This window comes from Dermacentor variabilis, chromosome 2 (genome assembly GCF_050947875.1).
Source record: "Dermacentor variabilis isolate Ectoservices chromosome 2, ASM5094787v1, whole genome shotgun sequence".
Classification (NCBI taxonomy): Eukaryota; Metazoa; Arthropoda; class Arachnida; order Ixodida; family Ixodidae; genus Dermacentor; species Dermacentor variabilis.
Window position 1 is genome coordinate 188,429,611 of NC_134569.1, and position 18,536 is coordinate 188,448,146.

The 18,536-nt window shown below is 45.7% G+C and overlaps 1 long non-coding RNA gene across 1 annotated transcript; it reads left to right on the forward strand.

The window, feature by feature from the left end:
* The first annotated feature begins 6,849 nt into the window (after positions 1-6,849).
* LOC142571113 (uncharacterized) lies at positions 6,850-15,702 on the forward strand. Its single transcript, XR_012825765.1, has 3 exons — positions 6,850-7,100; positions 8,601-8,737; positions 14,859-15,702. It is a non-coding gene; the product is annotated as an uncharacterized LOC142571113 (long non-coding RNA).
* The last annotated feature ends 2,834 nt before the right edge of the window (positions 15,703-18,536 follow it).

Here is an 18,536-nt window from a genome sequence, read left to right on the forward strand (position 1 = left end):
CCCTTTAGCCTGTCAGGAGCCACTCAATTCCTTTAATTAATGCTATAGTGGAAGGGTTTATTGTGTTCGTAAATTCATGTGTGTGCCAAGCATCCATGGAAGAAAAACTTCTGTGATAGTGTTGCTGGAGTGCTTGATATTATTCCACCCGCAAATCTCGAACAATGTTGACAAGGTAAGGAAAATTATCTTGGGTGTTGCCAGAACATCGCATATGTGCAGTGTATGCCGTTTATAGCCAGATCACTGAATCTGAGCATCATTTCGTTGGACAGTTGATCTGGAAGGAAATTGACACTGGATTGCAATGTTTTGACTAAATTTTAGCGTCAAGAGACTACTTAAAATGTCGCCTTTGTGCTAGTGCTTCCCCTGGCAATAGTGTTCCCACTGTAAAATGGCAGGTTGTAGGTCTTGGTGTCATTTTTGCAGCTACTCCCTATCCCAACGAACAAGTGGTACCTTTCGATGCAATTTTAAGGTGCTGATGCTTGAAATTAATGTTACAATATTCCTGACTAGAAGTGCCACCACTTTTTGAAGATTTTGAATGATTTGTACGTTCGTTAGCTTGGGGCCTTAAATGACCCGTCACTCAACAGATTGCTTTAATAAATTGTAGGGCTACGTTACACAAATATTGACTCGACGGTATCGTACCTCGCTCGTCAAGTTTGTTTATTTGTTCTGTTGGGAAAACATTTTTAGGACGGCCACGCAACGTCTCGCAAAATTTCTTACGGCCGTTTTTAAAACGGTTATAAGACGTTTTGCAAGACATCTCATAGCCGTTTTCAAAACGGCTACAAAACAACTCGCAAAACGTCTTATAGCCATTTTTAAAACGGCTACAAGATGTCTTGCAAAACGTTTTGGTGGAGCATTAGACGGTCTTCACGACGGATACAAGACGTTTTAAGACATCCAACAAAGTTTTGGTAGGACGTCTTCAAGAAGCCCTTAATATCTTGCCAAAACGTCTTCCAATGTGTGTTCGCTGGGTCTGTAACTGTTCGGTTCAGGCGTTCAATGAGGCACTTCGTTCGAGGGTGGTATGCTGTCGTGAACTTGTTTTTCGTGGCACAAGAGCGAAGCAGATCTTCAATAACCCGAGATGAAAAGTAGCGGCCCGTGTCTGCGAGAAGCTGGCGAGGAGCTCCGTGCTGTAAGATGACGTCTTGGAGCAGGAAGTCTGCGACGTCGGTAGCACTACTGACATGGATGGCTCGTGTGGCGGCATAGCGGATTGAATAATCTGTTTCCACGGTGATGTACTTATTTCCAGCTCTGGAGAAACGGATGGGGCCCAACAGGTCGAGGCCAACACGATAAAATGCTTCGGTGGGTATATCAATTGACTCGACTGTTCCAGCCGGAAGCAAAGCAGGCTTCCATGACGTTGGAATGGTTCGCAAGCAGCGACATAACGTCGCACGGTGCGGTAGAGTCCAGGCCAGAAATATCGTCGCCGGACGCGGTCGTAGGTCCTGGGAACACTCAGGTGAACAGCGGTGGGGACATCGTGGAGTTGCGCGAGTACAGTTGCCCGAAGATAAGAAGGAACGACTATCGGCAGTTCATGTCCTTCTGTGCGCATATTTCGGCGGTATAAGATGCCGTCCAAAAAGAGGAACAAGCTAAGCGAGGGGTTCGACAGGTCACAACGGAGGCGGCTGAGGAGGTCGCGCAAGGATGTATCACGTGCTTGCTCCTTGCCGATGTGGTGGAAGGCGGAGAGCGTGAATATTTTAGCAGTTCCAGCAGCTCATCGTCAGTCCAGCCGCATTAACCACAGAAAAGCCCTGTATCCTCCCCCGGCGCAGACTACCTTCCATCTACGATAATTTTTGTGAAAACCGCAAGGGACTGGAACGGTCTGTCTGCCGACGTCACGAACCACTCCGACGCTCATCCATTTCAAGGCTGCTCTCGAATCCCTGTTTTGTTAAACTAAGCCCATCCCTCACGTACAATCCCATCCCTGGGGCCTTTGAGGTATAATAAATAAATAAATAAATAAATAAATAAATAAATAAATTGCATCACTGGAGTCAGGTGCATCGACGGGGGGCCGACCCAAACAGTCGGCATCCTGGTGTAGCCTACCGGACTTGTACACCACTGTAGGTGAATTCTCGAAGACGAAGTTCCCAGCGACCTAGACGACCCGTTGGAGCCAACAGAGAGCGTAATGGTCCGTGGTAACAGTGAAAGGTCGAACGTATAAGTACGGCCAGAATTCGCTCACTGCCCATTCGAGTGCGAGGCACTCGCGCTCTGTAATTGAGTAATTGCGTTCAGCGTGTGAAAACAGGCCACTTGCGTACGAAATAACTTTGTCGCGCCCACGTTTACACTCAGCTAAAACCGTGCCAATTCAATGCGGTCTTCTCATAGTCCACGTGCGTTGTCATTAGGGCAGATGGGTCGAAGTTAGCAAGAATTGGCGGAGTAGTGAGCAGTGTGCTATGTAAGGCGTTGGAAGGAAGCAGATTGGTCAGGGCCCCATGAAAAGTCGGCGCCCTTCTTCAGTCGTTCAATCAGAGGCCGAGCAGTGTACCCAAAATTTATGACAAATTGATGGAAATAAGAACATAAGCCTACAAAGCTGCGGACGTCTTTTGCGCAGGTCGGCACAGGAAAATTGAGAACAGCACGAACTTTTGCGGGATCAGGGCGGACTCCAGATGAGTCGACGAGATGACCAAGGATAATAATTTGGTGGCGACCAAAGTGATACTTCGAAGAGTATAATTGTAGCTCAGCAGCACGGAAGACGGAAAGAATAGACGAAAGGCGTTCAAGGTATGTCGCGCAATGGGCGAGAACACGATGACGTTGTCGAGGTAACAGAGGCATATAGACCACTTAAAGCTGCGCAAGGGGGTGTCCATCATGTGCTCGAAGGTGGCTGGAGCGTTGCACAAGCCGAATGGCATAGCTCGAAATTGATAAAGGCCATCTGGCGCAACAAATCGGGTCTTCTCATGGTCCATGTCGTCGACGGCAATCTGCCAGTAACCGGAGCGCAGGTCTATCGGTGAAAAATGCGTCGCATCGTGTAGGCAATCCAATGCGTCGTCTATGCGTGGTAGTGGGTAGACGTCCTTCTTTGTGATCTTGTTTAGATGGTGGTAATCTATGCAGCATCGCCAGGTGTTGTCCTTTTTGACCAAGACAGCAGGAGAAGCCCACTGGCTCCACGATGGTTCAGTAATGCCCTTAGTAAGCACCTTATCAACCTCCTGCTGTATCACTCGGCGCTCGGCGTGTGACACGCGATAGGGCCGTCTGTGAATAGGCGGTGCATCACCGGCATGTATGCGATGCTGAACTAGGGAGGCTTGTTCCAAAGGCCCACTGTCACGGTCAAAAATGTCGGAATAAGATCTGAACAGATGACGAAGATCGTCGGTTTATGTGGGAGTAAGGTCCAGGGCTATCAGCTTGGTGATGTGTGCTGGAGGCGACGAGGCGGAATGAGACTCGCAGGCGAGTTTGAGGAAAACGAATGAGGCGAGAGGGAAGAAAGGGCGTACTCGTGCCACGGCGACAGTGTGGCGAGAGAGATAGCCTTTGCGTAGTACCTGAGGGCAGAATCCGATATTCAGGAGCGGAAGGTAAGTTTGGTGAGCCCATCCGGTCACTGCAGTGTGAGGAAACGGCACGCCGTGCGAAAGTAAGGCAGACACAGGGAGTGACGACACAGTCACCATCCGGTACACAGAGGTTGGGCACAGCAGTGAAACAGGTCAGTGCCTGCGGAGATAGACGAACAAAGTCGGCCCAACAGAGCTGCATCGGTACGGCAATAATAAATAAATTATAAGGTTTTACGTGCCAAAACCGCTTCCTGATTATGAGGCACGCCGTACTGGAGGACTCCGGAAATTTCGACCACCTGGGGTTCTTTAACGTGCACCTAAATCTAAGCACACGGGTGTTTTCGCATTTCGCCCCCATCGAAATGCGGCCGCCGTGGCCGGGATTCGATCCCGCGACCTCGTGCTCAGCAGCCCAACACCATAGCCACTGAGCAACCACGGCGGGTGCATTGGTACGGTGTCGGTAAGGTCGGTAACATCAGGAAAATCAAGTTTGACTACATCAGCCGAGCAATCAATTATAACTGAGTGGGCAGATAAAAATTCAAGGCCAAGGATCAGGTCGTGAGGGCAATGGTCAAGTACATGGAACAATACAGACGTGTGACGACCGGCGACGCTGACACGAGCGGCACACATTCTCAGCACGGCCGGAGTTCCCCTATCAGCGAATCGTACGACGTGGGACTCGGCAAGAGTGAGCACTTTCTTGAGCCACTTCCGGAGATGAGCGCTCATGACCGAGATGTGTGCGCCGGTGTCCATCAAGACAGTGACAGGTAGGGCATCAGCTTCCACGGCGATTAGGTTCTGATCTGTCGGCAAGGTAAGAAGATTTGCAGGTCGAGAGTCCAATGCAGCGTGCCGGACACTCGATTTTCCCTTGTGCATTTGGGCCTTGTGGGACCATTGCCTTATTGCCAAGGGCGAAACTGCTTACTAACTTGCGTCGACCGCTTCACGCGGTGGCCGTCGCAGGGGCCTCTGATCAAGGAAATTAACAAAAATAAAGAATTAGCTGGAGAGCTTACGGCAGGCATTACTAAATCGTGACCAGGGAGCTTACTGCTAACCATTGTTTTCTACCGTTACTAACGTATGGAGCCGAAACTTGGAAGTTACCAAAGAAGCTTGGGAAGACGTTGAGGACCGCGCAACGAGCGATGGAATAAAAATTATTAGGCATGACGTTAATAGACTGGAAGACAGCGATGTGGATTAGAGAGCGAACGGCGATAGCTGATATTCTGGTTGATATTAAGAGGAAGAAGTTGTGCTGGTCGACATTGCAATGCGTAAGGGAGAGAACTGCTGGTCTATTGGAGTTGCAGAATGGGTGCTAAGGGAAAGGAAGCACAGTCGAGGACGGCAGAGAATAATGTGGACGTGATGGAATTGGGAAACTTGACGACACGTGGAACCAGTTAGCACAAGACGGGTATTGGAGATCGCTGGAGAAGCTTTCGTCCTGCGATGGAGGTCAAAATAAGCTGATGATGATGATGTGACGACATCCATGCTAGCTTCGCGGCATGTCATTTATGTTATGTCATGCATGCATGTCATGTACGTTCTGATAGCTCGATTTGCGTCGATTGCGGGGGGGGGGGGGAGGCGGCTAGTAGCGGCGTAGCCAAGTGGGGCACGCCGGGCACTTGTACCGCTCACTAACAGTAAAATTTTTGCTGCTATGGCAATGGCCCCGCTGGGGGGGGGGGGTCAATTGGGACCCCCCCTCACACCAAAAAATTTGCTGGTTACGCCACTGTGGGGAGGGGGGTGTAAGATTGCTCTAGACCCCTCCCCCTAACTTGTCAACGGAAACGGGGGACGGGAGGGCAGCTGCCGCCGGGCCGCAAACCTTAGGGAGCCCAATTACCGGCTGCATTTCCCTTTGGACGTGAATACTGCTCTAATGCCATTGCACTGTAGGATTGTGGCGGTTCGAGGGCATGCGACAATAAAACAAAACACATACAGCCATCAGCAAGTCTTAGCATGAGCAGGTCTTTGGGAGCTGGGCAAGACTCTCACAAAAAAAAAAAGCTTGGCACCCCTCTTACAGGCATTGTCAACTCTGGGTCCCACCGCTCACTGCACATTTCCGGTAAAAAAAAACCACACAGGAACTCCTCTCGGATTTGTCTAAGTGTGCGTAAGCATTGTGACTCTTCCTCATCTACACACAGTCCATGTCGTTATCAATGTTATGAGACTTGATCCGACAAGTATAAGCGACAGCGCTGCGGCGACACGAACTGCTCTGGTCGGCGGCGCAAGAAAAGTACTACAGGTGGCGGGGCCAGGCGCGCTGGTGACGTTCCGTTCGCTTTGAGCCGTTATCGCTCTTTAGCCGTTCTCATCCGCGACGAACCATTATCAACCGTTCTCCGGCGGCGGCTGCTTGTGGCACGGCCGCGCGAACTGTATCTTGAAAGCGAACTGCATTGTGGACAGAGTGTGCCCACTGCTGAAAACTTCACGCGCTGTGTTCTCACCGTTTACTTCGCTTTGAAAACAGACGCGCGTACACCTATCTTGAAAGTGATCTGCGAAAAGCGCATAGTGCGGCACAAGCTGAAAGCTTCGTGAGCGCAGTGTTCTCGCCGCTTCGGTCGCGTTGAAGCGAGAGCTAGCACGAAGGTGAATTCACTCGCTGCTGCGGGTTCTATTTTAAAAGATATCGTGCGGTACGGACTGACGGACGGATGGTTTTTCTTGTTGGGGAAATATAGAAATGCTTACGTTATACAAAAAAAAAAAAATCGCAGGGTTCGCGAATTTCGCGATAAGAACCAACACCAACCTTGTCCCCCGCCCCCCGCTTAGCGATGCCGTCTTGATCGCCCCCTCCCAACCCCGGGAAAAGGGACACTACCTCTCTATCTCAGTTGAAGAAAGGATGATGAAACGTTAACAACGACAATAACGGCATTTACTAACGAGCTGTCTTATGGCCTCTGAGATTTGCGCGCGAAGCTGGCGCGCGCGAACCTGAGAGGCCATAATTGGCCGCTTAATAGCATAAAAAGACAAAGATAATGCCAAACGACACAGTTAAAAATTCAAACAAAGAACTGATCTTAGCTATACTGTTTGGGGAAAAGAAATAAAAAAATTAGACAGCCGCAACGCACGCCACTAAAGCCACCACCGCCGGCATAACGCGGAACCAACAGTTGGCAACATTTATTCGCGCGTCATTGCTTCGTCCGCTTCGTCTCCGCAACGACAGCCGCCATCTTCTCGCGCCTAACGTTTTGTATGGTTTTGTTCTCTGCAATCCGCGCACACAGCTCATCGGTGGCTCACATCTGCTCGGTGTCGCAATGCGGCCTGCGTCATTTTGTGGTGTTCGCGCAATCGGTGTGAAACATGTCGCATGTGAAATGTTTGATAGAAGTGCCTCACGTCCAAGTCTAGCCGCCGTACGGGTGTATGGCTGTGCGCCCCGTTCTCGGAAGCGTCGACGGGTTTCCGGCATGCGGATTTCAGGTACGTGCAAATGCGTTTCGCCCTCCTATTGAGCTCCGGAGCAAAGCGTACAATATATCATGTGAAAGATGCAGTGCCCGTCATCATGGTGTGAATTTCGAGCGGCAAACGAGAACTTTGGCACTTAGAGCACACCGCGGCTGCTAAGTCAGCGTGGAGATTGTTTTACGTTACCGTAATATGTTGCTGTCAGTCTAATCTGCGGCTTGTGGACAGCTAGCCCATTGACTTTTGCTTGTGGCAGCGATAGGTATATAAATGGAAGCGGTAATAATTTTCGAGAGCAGAGAGTTGTTTCGCTCGATGTTTAGTCGTGTTCATGGCGTTATGAAAGCTAGAAAACTAACGCTTAATCGTGCTTAGTTCCAACTCCAAGGGGCGTAACGTTGGCGCTGTATATGTTTATTTTCGGTGTCACGAGTACCACTTTCATGCTTTTGTTACATGAGAGTGGTAGCTGCTGCATGCCGTCTGGGCAGAACACAATAAAAGCAATTTCCTCACTCATACGTATGCAATGTGACCTAACAAAATTTCCAGCGTTTTATTCGGAGCGTAAATATCTAGTATAGTTTAATAAGAAACTCAAATTCTGTCTTAGCTTAGCAGGCGTGAAACAAGTGAAACTCTCATTCCTTTTTGAATTGTTCGCCCAAGCCGCACCGCCCGCAGATGCGTCATCGGGTAATTGACAGTAGCTTCGCTACGTGAGTTGTTTTATGCGCCAATATTACCCGGTTAAGTATCCTGTTAATTTATTCCGACGCTCGTTCATCTTGATTTTAAGCGGTTACTATCCCCGAGTACCGGACGATGCCAAACTTGTGAGGTGTAGCAAACTCGGGAAATTCGAAGTGGCGTGGCTGCAAGTTCCTGTTTTTACGTTTCTTGCATTCAAAGCCAACAGACACAGTATCACTCATTTATTTTCCATTTCTGCTGTACTTGATCAATCTAATGTGACAACTGCATTTGCTCTTTAATGTTCTCCATTTACTGTGTATTCAGCTTGGCTGCCGTCCTCTCTTCAGAGGATGCCGCTGTGATAGCTCTTTCGTATAGCACATGCCTCTAGGCCCTTCTGTTTCAAGGGCTCTGGCGAGGCAGCAGTGCTCCAAGTAATTTTAGCATCCTATATATCTTCTATTTTGCATCATTCTTCCACGATGGATTTTAATGTTCATAGTATTCGTCATTAGTCATCGCCATAATCTTATAGCACGTAGATTTTACGCACTCTACAGCGACAATTTTAGGCCAGTTTACAGCCAAGTCGCATCTTCCATAATACATCGTCAACATTACCACTTGTCATGGCTCTCTGGCCAAACCTGGCCCTTGCGCCGTAAAACACCACACATCATCATCATCAGCTTGGTTGCCAGAAAACGCTTGAATTTTTTTCAGTATCCAAGTGACGAAATATTTCACTGACGGCCGTGTGTGAAACACGCAAGATGACAAAACTGATAGCAAAATGATGAGATATTTCTTTTATAGCGTTTGGACTCGACTTTTCGTGAGGATGTCGATCGACCTTGGGCCTGGTGACAGCGCACCCGACAACGCCAAAGTGCAGCCTATCAGTTGAGTGCCCCCGAATGGACCATCAACATCGGAAAATGAAGCAGAGCCAGGTAGGGGCAATTTTTACTTTGGAACAGAGTACTGACAGCTGCCTCTTTTTTTAAGAACTAAATAACATATTTACAAACCAACCCTTTCTCTTTGTGCAGCCTACATAGAATCGTTTTTTGCTTGTTATACAGACCTTCAGAAAGCAGTTCTTCTGAACCCTTTTTGCATGCACAAAAAATAAATAAAGAGGAGTGCACTTTCTGAAGAAATTGATGCACTGAAATGTGCGTTCGACACATAGTGAGATGCAATATAACCAACAACTTTAAAGCGGTAAAAAAAAATTACCGACGATTACGTTACTTCCTAATGCGAAATTTGAGCGCAGCAAATAAGCTGTTTCACCTTTTCGATAGATTGAGGCAAAGAAATCGAGCAACACATGTATGCGCTATCACAGAATTTTTTTTTATTTTTCACACGTATTCCTTTAACAAAAAGCGGCAATTTCGGCTCGGGCGGTGCACATATACAGATCCGCCGCCACCGATCTGGCTCTCTGATTGCCACCGCACAGGGCGAACGGCAGCGGCAATTTCGGCTCGGGCGGTGCACATATACAGATCCGCCGCCACCGATCTGGCTCTCTGATTGCCACCGCACAGGGGTTGCATTGGAGGAGGAGCGAAGAAAGGAATTAAGTTCGAGCCGGCGCTTTGACAACCGGAGACTCGCAGGAAGAGGGGGGAGGGGGGCGGCGTGTACACCCAGCGGCAAACGATGGGGGCAGAAGCGCGCGCAGCAAGCGGACAACACGATAAAGGGAGGAGGGAAGAGATAGCAGCGACTGACTGATGCCGCTGACGCCGATAGTGAGTCAACCCCAGCTGCGGAGTTGGTTTCAGGGACAACGCCGCCGATGCCGACACAAACAATATGATACCCTCGCTTCCGCAGCGCTAAGAACCAGGTCTAGCCGTGGGAAGGTGGTCACGTATTCGTCGACGTGCCGGGGCCTACGTGAAATAACCGGCGCGTCGGCAACTGAAGAGCACCCTATCCGCCACACAAGAACAGGGGGGGGGGACCCTTTCCTCCTCTTCCTGCATGGCGGCGACGGTGTTCTATGCAGTCACGTTATCTTGACTCTCTAGCGGCGTCAGCGGCATCCAGCGGTATCAGTCGGTCGCTGCTAGCGCTGGGGGGATGAAAGGGGGGCGGAGCTGGTTACGAGGCCGACGACAACGCCGACGACGACGCGAAACCCAGGAACGGACGCCAAAGAGCTGCGCTCTAAAACGTTTGAAACATGTTCTAACATCATAACCCGCCTTAGCATACGGATCTAAATATAACAGCAACAGAGGTGCATGCGGAGGAGTGTTTGTAAATGTTTGCAAGATATGTACATTGTCTAAGAAATTGTTTTTATTTACTTGGAGCTTCTTGGTGCCATGGCAGTGCAGTAAAAGCTCAAAATGATGCCCCTGCTCCTAATAAAGCACCTCTAGCTTTTAAAATTAAATTATGGGCTTTTACATTCCAAAACCTGAAGTTTTGATTCCAAAACCTGAAGTTTTGGGAACCTGGCCTTCTTTAATGTACACCTGAATCTAAGTGCATAAGCGTTATTGCATTTTACCCTCATCGGAGGGCAGCTGCCTTGGTCTAGATTGAAGCTGGGACCAGCATGACTGAGCAGCATGGCATCATTGTAAGTGGGCTATAACACCAGGTCAAAATGAGAAATACTACTTAGAACTACCAACTTCTTGGCTCACAAGCACTTTGCACTAAGTTAAAGGAGTATGAAGTACTGACAGCGACCGTTTATGTACCAATTTATTTTTAGGCTGACTCCATTATTAGGGTGCGAAGCTTCAATTAGTCAAAACCAGCCTAAATTACAGAACCAGCTCAAAACACGCACCATGTATAGCTGGATTTGGACATGAAAATGGAGTCAATTCGTGTCGCCGAAAATGGAAGTGGCAGTCACACTATTTCATGCATTTTGCCTAAAACATAGTCAACAATAATTAATCAATTTCTAAAATATTCTTTTCAAAAAGTTTTTTTCAAGCATGAAAGGAGGAGCCAAATGGTGTTCAGGTGCACGAGCGGTTAGTTGCACGGCACTTCTTGCATGTGTTCACTGGCTTCTTTCAAGCTTGAAAAAAAAATTTGTTGCATCTATTGAGCAGTAGAAAGCTGGATTGGGAATTTTTCAGGATGCTCTACAATTTTGGAACTGACACTTTTGCTTTGAATAAAATATTTGAGCAGTTAAATAATAGTTAATAACTAATTACCTAATTAGGAAAAATGCAAGAATTGGCTTCACTTCCTCAAAACGATGGCAAACGACATTACCTTGGTGCTATCCAGCTACGTGGCACTTGTACATATTTAAAGCTTGAACATGTCATACAGACCACCTGGTAATTACAAGGCATATATAGAAGTGGCTAAGTTGTGTGAGCCAGCCATGTGTAGCGAATCATGAGAAGCAGCCATGTTTCTTTGACTTAAGGGCATGATAAGATTTACATGCTCGACACCTTGTATCAGTGTGTTCTAGGCCTGTTCGTAGTTTAGCTGCTACATAAACAATATTTCTCAACGTGTAAGCTCATATGCATCTTTCAAGTATGTTGCCTCGTGTGTCCAAAATAAACCATCCTCGCGCTTCCTTCATTATGTCTTCATCTGTTGCTGTGCTAAATTTTTAACATGCAACTGCATAAATTTTCATCTAGTTTTCATATTTCCTCGTTGTTTGGTGGCTTTATTTCTGAACAAGTTGTTTTCGTTAAACCCTGTTGCACACAGCAGTACACAGCATTTCTGCCTAGAGTGGGAATTGTTTTTTTTTTTTTTCAGATTGACATTAATACACCTTGCCTGGGCAATGTAAGGCATTCTACATAACATGACCCTGCAATGACGTTTTATCTTTCATTCCAGCATCATGCAAAACTGTTTACTTACCAGATTAGAATATGTATAAGTGTTGGAAGTAACAGAACTGGAAGAAGCCAGCAGATAATGAGGCCAAGGAAAGCATACAGGAACATGTTTTAAGTTTTTTATATGAAGTATAGAAATGATAAATTCTAGGTAAGTGAAAGTGGATTAAAAGATATCCACCTGTGGGTGGGGAACGGACCCATAACCTTCACATTACGCATGTGATATACTAACCACTGTGGTACTACGGCCGTGTTCGAGCTTCGACAATTTGAGGGGCCATAGTGGACGGTTGAATGCTGCCTCGGTGGCATAGTGGTTAGTGCATCGCATGCCTAATGCAAAGGCTGTAGGTTCGTTCTCCCCCCATGCCTGGTTGCTTTTTTTTCCCATTCTCATTTCCCTTTATCATTTCTACATTTAAATAGAAAATTACAAATAAGTTTCCACGTGCCTTCCCTGGCATCTTCCAGCTGTAATTCAGAAAAATTTTGACCCTCAGTATCCTTTCTTCTCGTTTGGAAGAACAGGAACTTCATTTTAAAAATAATGAATTCACCTTGTTCAGCATCTCAATGTGGTCTCAAATCTTATCACAGCATGTGTATTACTAAGTGAAGTTTTTGTTAAGATGATGATATAGCATGGGACCTAATTAGTAGCCTTTGTGTACAGATGTAGGACTAGTCCAATAAATAGGAGGATATTAAGAAGCACTTCTAACATGGTCTGAGCATGTGTTTAAAAAAACTAATCTAGCATGATTTCAGGCATAACTGTTGCCCCTGAAAAATATTTGGATCATCTGCATTGGAATTCTTTTTAGAGAGCACCAATACTGCTTTGATAGAAGTAGCCTCGTGGAACATGAAGCATCGCTTCTTGCTGAGTCAAGGAAATATCTGCATATCTGAGGTGCATGTGTCATATGCTCGAATGCTGTTTAAAGGCTGCTAATAAGAAAATTTATTCACTTTCCTTCCAGGGATTGCTTCAGTAGTCTATGCTACTCGATCATAAACAATTTACAGAGTGAACATTCATCACAGTTGGCTTTGCAATGTTTATGCAAAATACCACAATTGCCTACTAGACATGTGACTGCACTAAAACTTGGAATTAATGACCAGTAAGATTTATGGGACCAGCAAAACTTAGTTTATTACTCCAGAACAAAATGCGAGGCACTTCGGTTATTTCTGCCATAGAGTTTCTTACAGTAATTACTAGAGGGAACTCTGGCGCTGCATTCGTACCAGCATGGGAATGATGGGAAGCACATGGATTTGTCTGATATTCGTGCTTGTGAATTCAGACGTTCTGGTGGCTTCGTATATTATACGCTATATAAATCTTATTGTCGTAAATTTCAGCGCAATCCATGTCTATACTCTTCGAAGTGCAGAAGACGGCGCCAACACGCACAATTGCTATTAATTGCAACGATTGAGCTTGTCAAGGTGGCCAAATCGAAAGGCGCCCAAATCGAAAGGCGCCAAGCGTCTCAAGGCACTGGTATGCCCGCGATAAATTCACCAAGGCGTTGCACTCGCTTGTCGTTACATGCCTCCGTGGCTTAATGGTTTCAATATCAGACTTCTATTCTAGAGTTCCTGTGTCTGAATCCTGTCGTCGGACGATTTTAATGTTTATTTATTTATTACACAGTATATTGTTGAAAATGACTAGTTTACAAAGTCACAAAGCCGTTTGAAGCCAAACAGACAAAGTTTAGACAAATCCATGTACTTCCCATAATTTCCATGCTGGTACAGCCGTTCTTGTTTAATCTCCTGTGGACACTAACGTCAGAGTTCCCTCTAGTAATTATTGTATGAAACTCTGATTTCTGCACCTCGCTCGTGCAGAAGCGGCACCACACCTGCTGCGTAAACATGCACTACCTTTCGGCCATGTGCAGGGAATGCTGTGAACTCGCCCTGTACAAAGCCTGCACTAAGCAAAACAAATCACAACGTGCAGTTGCTGCCACGTTGAACTGGTGGAATGAGTAGTGAAATGCAGCACCTCCTGAACTAGTTCAGAAAGTGCAGGTTAATCAAGTGGAGATTATATAGTAACAGAAGTTGAGTGATTCTGCATTACATTCTCGAAATATACTTCATGATACTTTTCCATTTATTTCCTCAGTTATTAAGAATCCCTTTTGCATTGTTGGACAAAACTACAGAATGCCAACATATTTTCTAGCATTCACTGGCAGCAAACATGTCAAAACTTGTTCTAGTTTCTGGATTGCCGCTTTAGCCGTTAACCCTCAAGTTAATTTCGGAAAAATGTACCAAATTTTTTACGTACACAATTTTTCGGTGTCATTCTCATTCTAAAAATATATTACTTCATTGGTCTCTGGTTAGAAATAACACAAAAATAAGAGCTGCTCTTGAGGGCAGCTTTCCCTCAATGCCGACTGTAACTCATCTTTGACAATAAGAGCAGCATAACATCGGTCAGAAAGAGTGCGACTCGTCATTGGTGATATTGGTACTACCTCCAGTCACTAGTACAGCTTGGGATCAATGGTTAAAGGTTGCGACTTTGTTGCTGCCCAATTTTAATTCTGCAGCTGTTACACTTGGGTGTAGCGTGTGTATGTACGTGTGCATGCATTAAAATGACTTCACTCTAGAGCAAAGGAACTGTAGTGCAGAGAGGCATTAGTCATCTTTATATATTTGCTTTGTAAAGATGCGCTAAGTTTATCTTTTGCAGTATAGACTTGGCGCTCATTGGCCAGAGATGCCCTTGTGCTACTAAAACCTATCAATTCGCTTTTTGCAGTAGTAGGTGCTTATTCCTTTTTCAGGACCCGGCTGACAGTTTTAATTTGTTTTTCTTGAACTGTGCAATTCCCACTCACAGGACTGCATGTCATCTGAGGTGTTCCTTTTTCAATCAAGAATGTTGAGGTTGTGTTTGTGAAACTCGATTTCTGGCCTCAAACGAGCTTGTACAAACTGACCAAGCTGATAATTCCACCTGCTTATATAATAAATATATTGCGGTTATGAACCCTCATAATGAATGAAACACAGTATAAAAATTTTATCTAATAAAACAGTTTAATGAAATTTTTCATGTTTTGCGCGTTCGTGTTCACTTCTCCACTCTCGTGTCCTGTCTGCATGCCTCACCTCTTTTTTTGCATATTAAATATCGTAGAAACTTAACCATGCTTTTTTACCACAGTGCAGGGGGAAAAGGTTCCGGCAACACCATGCATTCAGTATGGTGGCCCAGATGTGTATGCAAGCAACCTCCTTCATGTGGACCAAGAACTACTCTGCAGTGTCTCGCAGACTTCCATGCGAAGCCCTCAACATTCTCGTCTGAGTGGAATGGCTGCTCATCTATCTGCGTGTCCATCACCAAGACGGCCAGTAGTAAAGCTCCTGTACCCGTTTAACAAAGCTTAATGATATTTTTATTTAGTTTTCACGGTTGGCCGTAGAATCTTAACATTTTTGATGTTTCTAACATTTTTACCTGGCACAAAGTGGTGCAATAACTTTAAACCAGTGTAATGTATTTAAGTGATGCTCACTCTAATGCCTATCTGGTTTTGTTTGTGTTTAAGAAATTTGAATGTCTGATGAGGTAGCGGCATTTGAATTTGTCATCGTGGCTCGTTTCAATGAGCTGCTAGGAAATAAGACGCAAAACTTATCACACGCCAGTTGTAGCATTTTTGTTTTCATGACTAAAGTATACACGTTTCAAAAGATGGAAAGTGGGGAAAAAAAGCCTCAAGAACATAATCATCCTAGGATTGTCATGTCCTTACAACTCTGCAATGACTAATGCCGCAAACATCTTGGGAGCACATTGGTCGCAATGCCTACAGGTATACTTGATAAGAGAATAGCTTGCACTCAGATTTGCCACGCAGTTGATGGCTGATGGCTTTTGTTTGTCGTCTTCATGTTACTACTCTGTATTCAATATTCGTTTAGATGTGCTGCGGTTTTTTGCAGTCACCTATATATATATATATATATGTTCTTCGTTTCAATAAAAATTTAGTTGAGAGTTAGTGCTCATCCTGTCTGCTTCTAGTCTGTGTCCGTGTCACTTCGGGCTGCAATCCAAGATCATGTTACTGTACCAACTCGCCCAACTTTCTATCCTTGTGTTAAAGACACACTCTGACTTGTTCTTACTTATGTAACCGGTTATTTTTGTGCTTTATAATAAGATGCAGTGCTTTTCGAATGAAAACATGTAATAGTTCGTAGTCAGGTTATTTTAAAAAACTGTTCTGCTTAAAATTTAATTGAGCAAGCCTGTGCCATTATTCGGTGCTTATGTCTTTGTATTGGTATGGTTTTACTCCTTATCTTCCTTGTTACTTTTAAAATGTGCAAACATTATTAGGTAACCATTTCTCTTTAATTAAATAAATACTTTTCTTCTGACATTTCGTCACAAATTTTACAATGATTTTGTTCAATTAGGTAACCTTAGACTAGCTGATTGTTGTTCTGGTAGCTTTACTTACAATGCCTGTGGAATATTCAATGCCAGCACATAGTGAAAAATAAACTAAATTATTGGGTATAGGCAGGTCACTGGCAGTAAATGGAGCATACATATATTTCAGGAAATAGTGCATGCTTATGTATTGAACAGCATGCACAGCTACACATGCTGTTTTGTTCGTAAATGCTGAAACATTATTCAACGTGGAAGCACTTTGTTCTTTGGCTTTCAGTGCTACCTTTAAGTCGTATGTGTGAAAGTACTAGTAGAAGCATCCCGTGGAGATAAATGACAACTTTGATGAATAGAGGTATAAAATGTGTGCTTAAAACGGCAAAAAGCTGCTTGACAGGCAAACGTATGCTTCTGTAGTACTGCACTTGTTACCGTCGCCAATCCATGCATTGCTTGCGCTCTATTGCATTCAATATGAGCTAAAACAACGAGCTGTGGTGTCTTTCCCTCCTGGTCGAGCTGGTGTTGCGAAAATTTTTGACCAAGAAAAGTGGAGGTTTTTAATTATTTCTGAAATGCATGTAACCATGCTTTTGGCTGTGTGCTGTTTCCACGGGGTTATAAGTACTGGTGCACCAAGGTGCGGGAGATCCTGTGTCCTTAGTGCAGCGCGCATTGTTATTGCGCTTTGCATCCTGCCGGCAGTGTACTATCACTGCAGAGGAAGATTACGAAAAGCATGGCGTGTGTGCTTTGCTGCAATGGCGAAACCTTAAATTGTTTGCCTGAAAGGGTCGCACGTTATGCTACCACATGACGGACCAGAAGCGCAATATGACGACGCCTCACAGATTCTGGCTCATACTGAACAAGGTAGTACCATAGCTAAGGCTAGGCAGCATTCACAACAGCTAGTCTGCCCATTAACTACGTGGCTGTAGTGAACGCTAAAATACTTGCAGGGATAACACCCTTTTGGAAGGGTTTTGTCCATGCTACACCCATATTGAAAGGGTGGTGTCTGTGTTACACCCCATATAGAAAGGGTGTTGTTTGTTTTACACCCAATGGCGAGGTGACGTCATATTAACACCCCTTCTTTTGTGGGGTGTTAATTTGCATCCCGTTGCTTGGGGTGTAGCAATACACCCAAAAGGGTGTCACCCATGGGACAAGTCATTTACACCCTTAAGGGTGTTAAAAGTTTTAGAGTGTAGGCTGCTAAGTACGATGTCACTGGATTGAATCCTGGCCACAACGGCCGCATTTCGATGGGGGCGAAATGCGAAAACACCCGTGTACTTACCCGCCGTGGTTGCTCAGTGACTATGGTGTTGGGCTGCTGAGCACGAGGTCGCGGGATCGAATCCCGGCCACGGCGGCCGCATTTCGATGGGGGCGAAATGCGAAAACACCCGTGTGCTTAGATTTAGGTGCACGTTAAAGAACCCCAGGTGGTCAAAATTTCCGGAGTCCTCCACTACGGCGTGCCTCATAATCAGAAAGTGGTTTTGGCACGTAAAACCCCAAATATTATTATTATTATTATTACCCGTGTACTTGGATTTAGGTGCACGTTAAAGAACCGCAGATGGTCCAAACTTCCGGAGTCCCCCATTACGGCGTGCCTCATAATCAGATCGTGGTCTTGGCATGTAAAACCCCATAATTTACTTTTTCTTTTAATTCACTGACAGGTGTGGTGACACCTATGCACGTGTCAAAAGCGTCTATCGCCCTTTCGAGCAAGGAGCTATCCTTCTTGCGTAGGGATGGAAATTTTTTTGCGGGTGGCGCACACGTGATGTGTCACAGATTCTGCTATAGATGTGGTCACTCTCTTCAACATAGACCACTGTTGGGAGTGTGCGCTCGTGTGTCACGGCCTCGTGTTTGTCCTCGTCTTTTGAGCAAAAACTTGCATGCATGTCCTGCCAACATGCCCAGTCACCTTAGCGTTCTATACCGTTGCCGTGACGGTCTATGGCACAAGTCCGGTCGGTGCATGCTCGCTAAGCTGCGCCAGTTGCATGCGTGGCGTGGTTTAGGTAATGCACGTAAACCAGCTGGTAGCTGGCGGAAACGGTAGCGCAATGGTCGAGTAGCATATGGTGAATGCTTCTCCAAACAGTGTTCCGGTGGGTACCTGTGAGGTATCTCAATAATTAAATTGAGGTATGTGGGCCTACTCGCACGTAGCGTCAAGCGTTGAGCAATGTCAGAGGCTTGTAGCGTTGCATCAGCAACCTCAAGCGCTGGTAAACAGAACGATGCGTGAGGGAGTTGTTCCCTGTGATGTTCGCATAACGATAGGCCACTCTGATCGGAAGATTATTTGCAAAGCCGAAAAGGTCGTTTCTTAATACTCTTGGGTCATAGACATGCGGAAAGGTAATTTACAAGTGTCTGCATTTGATTAGCTAGGCAATATAT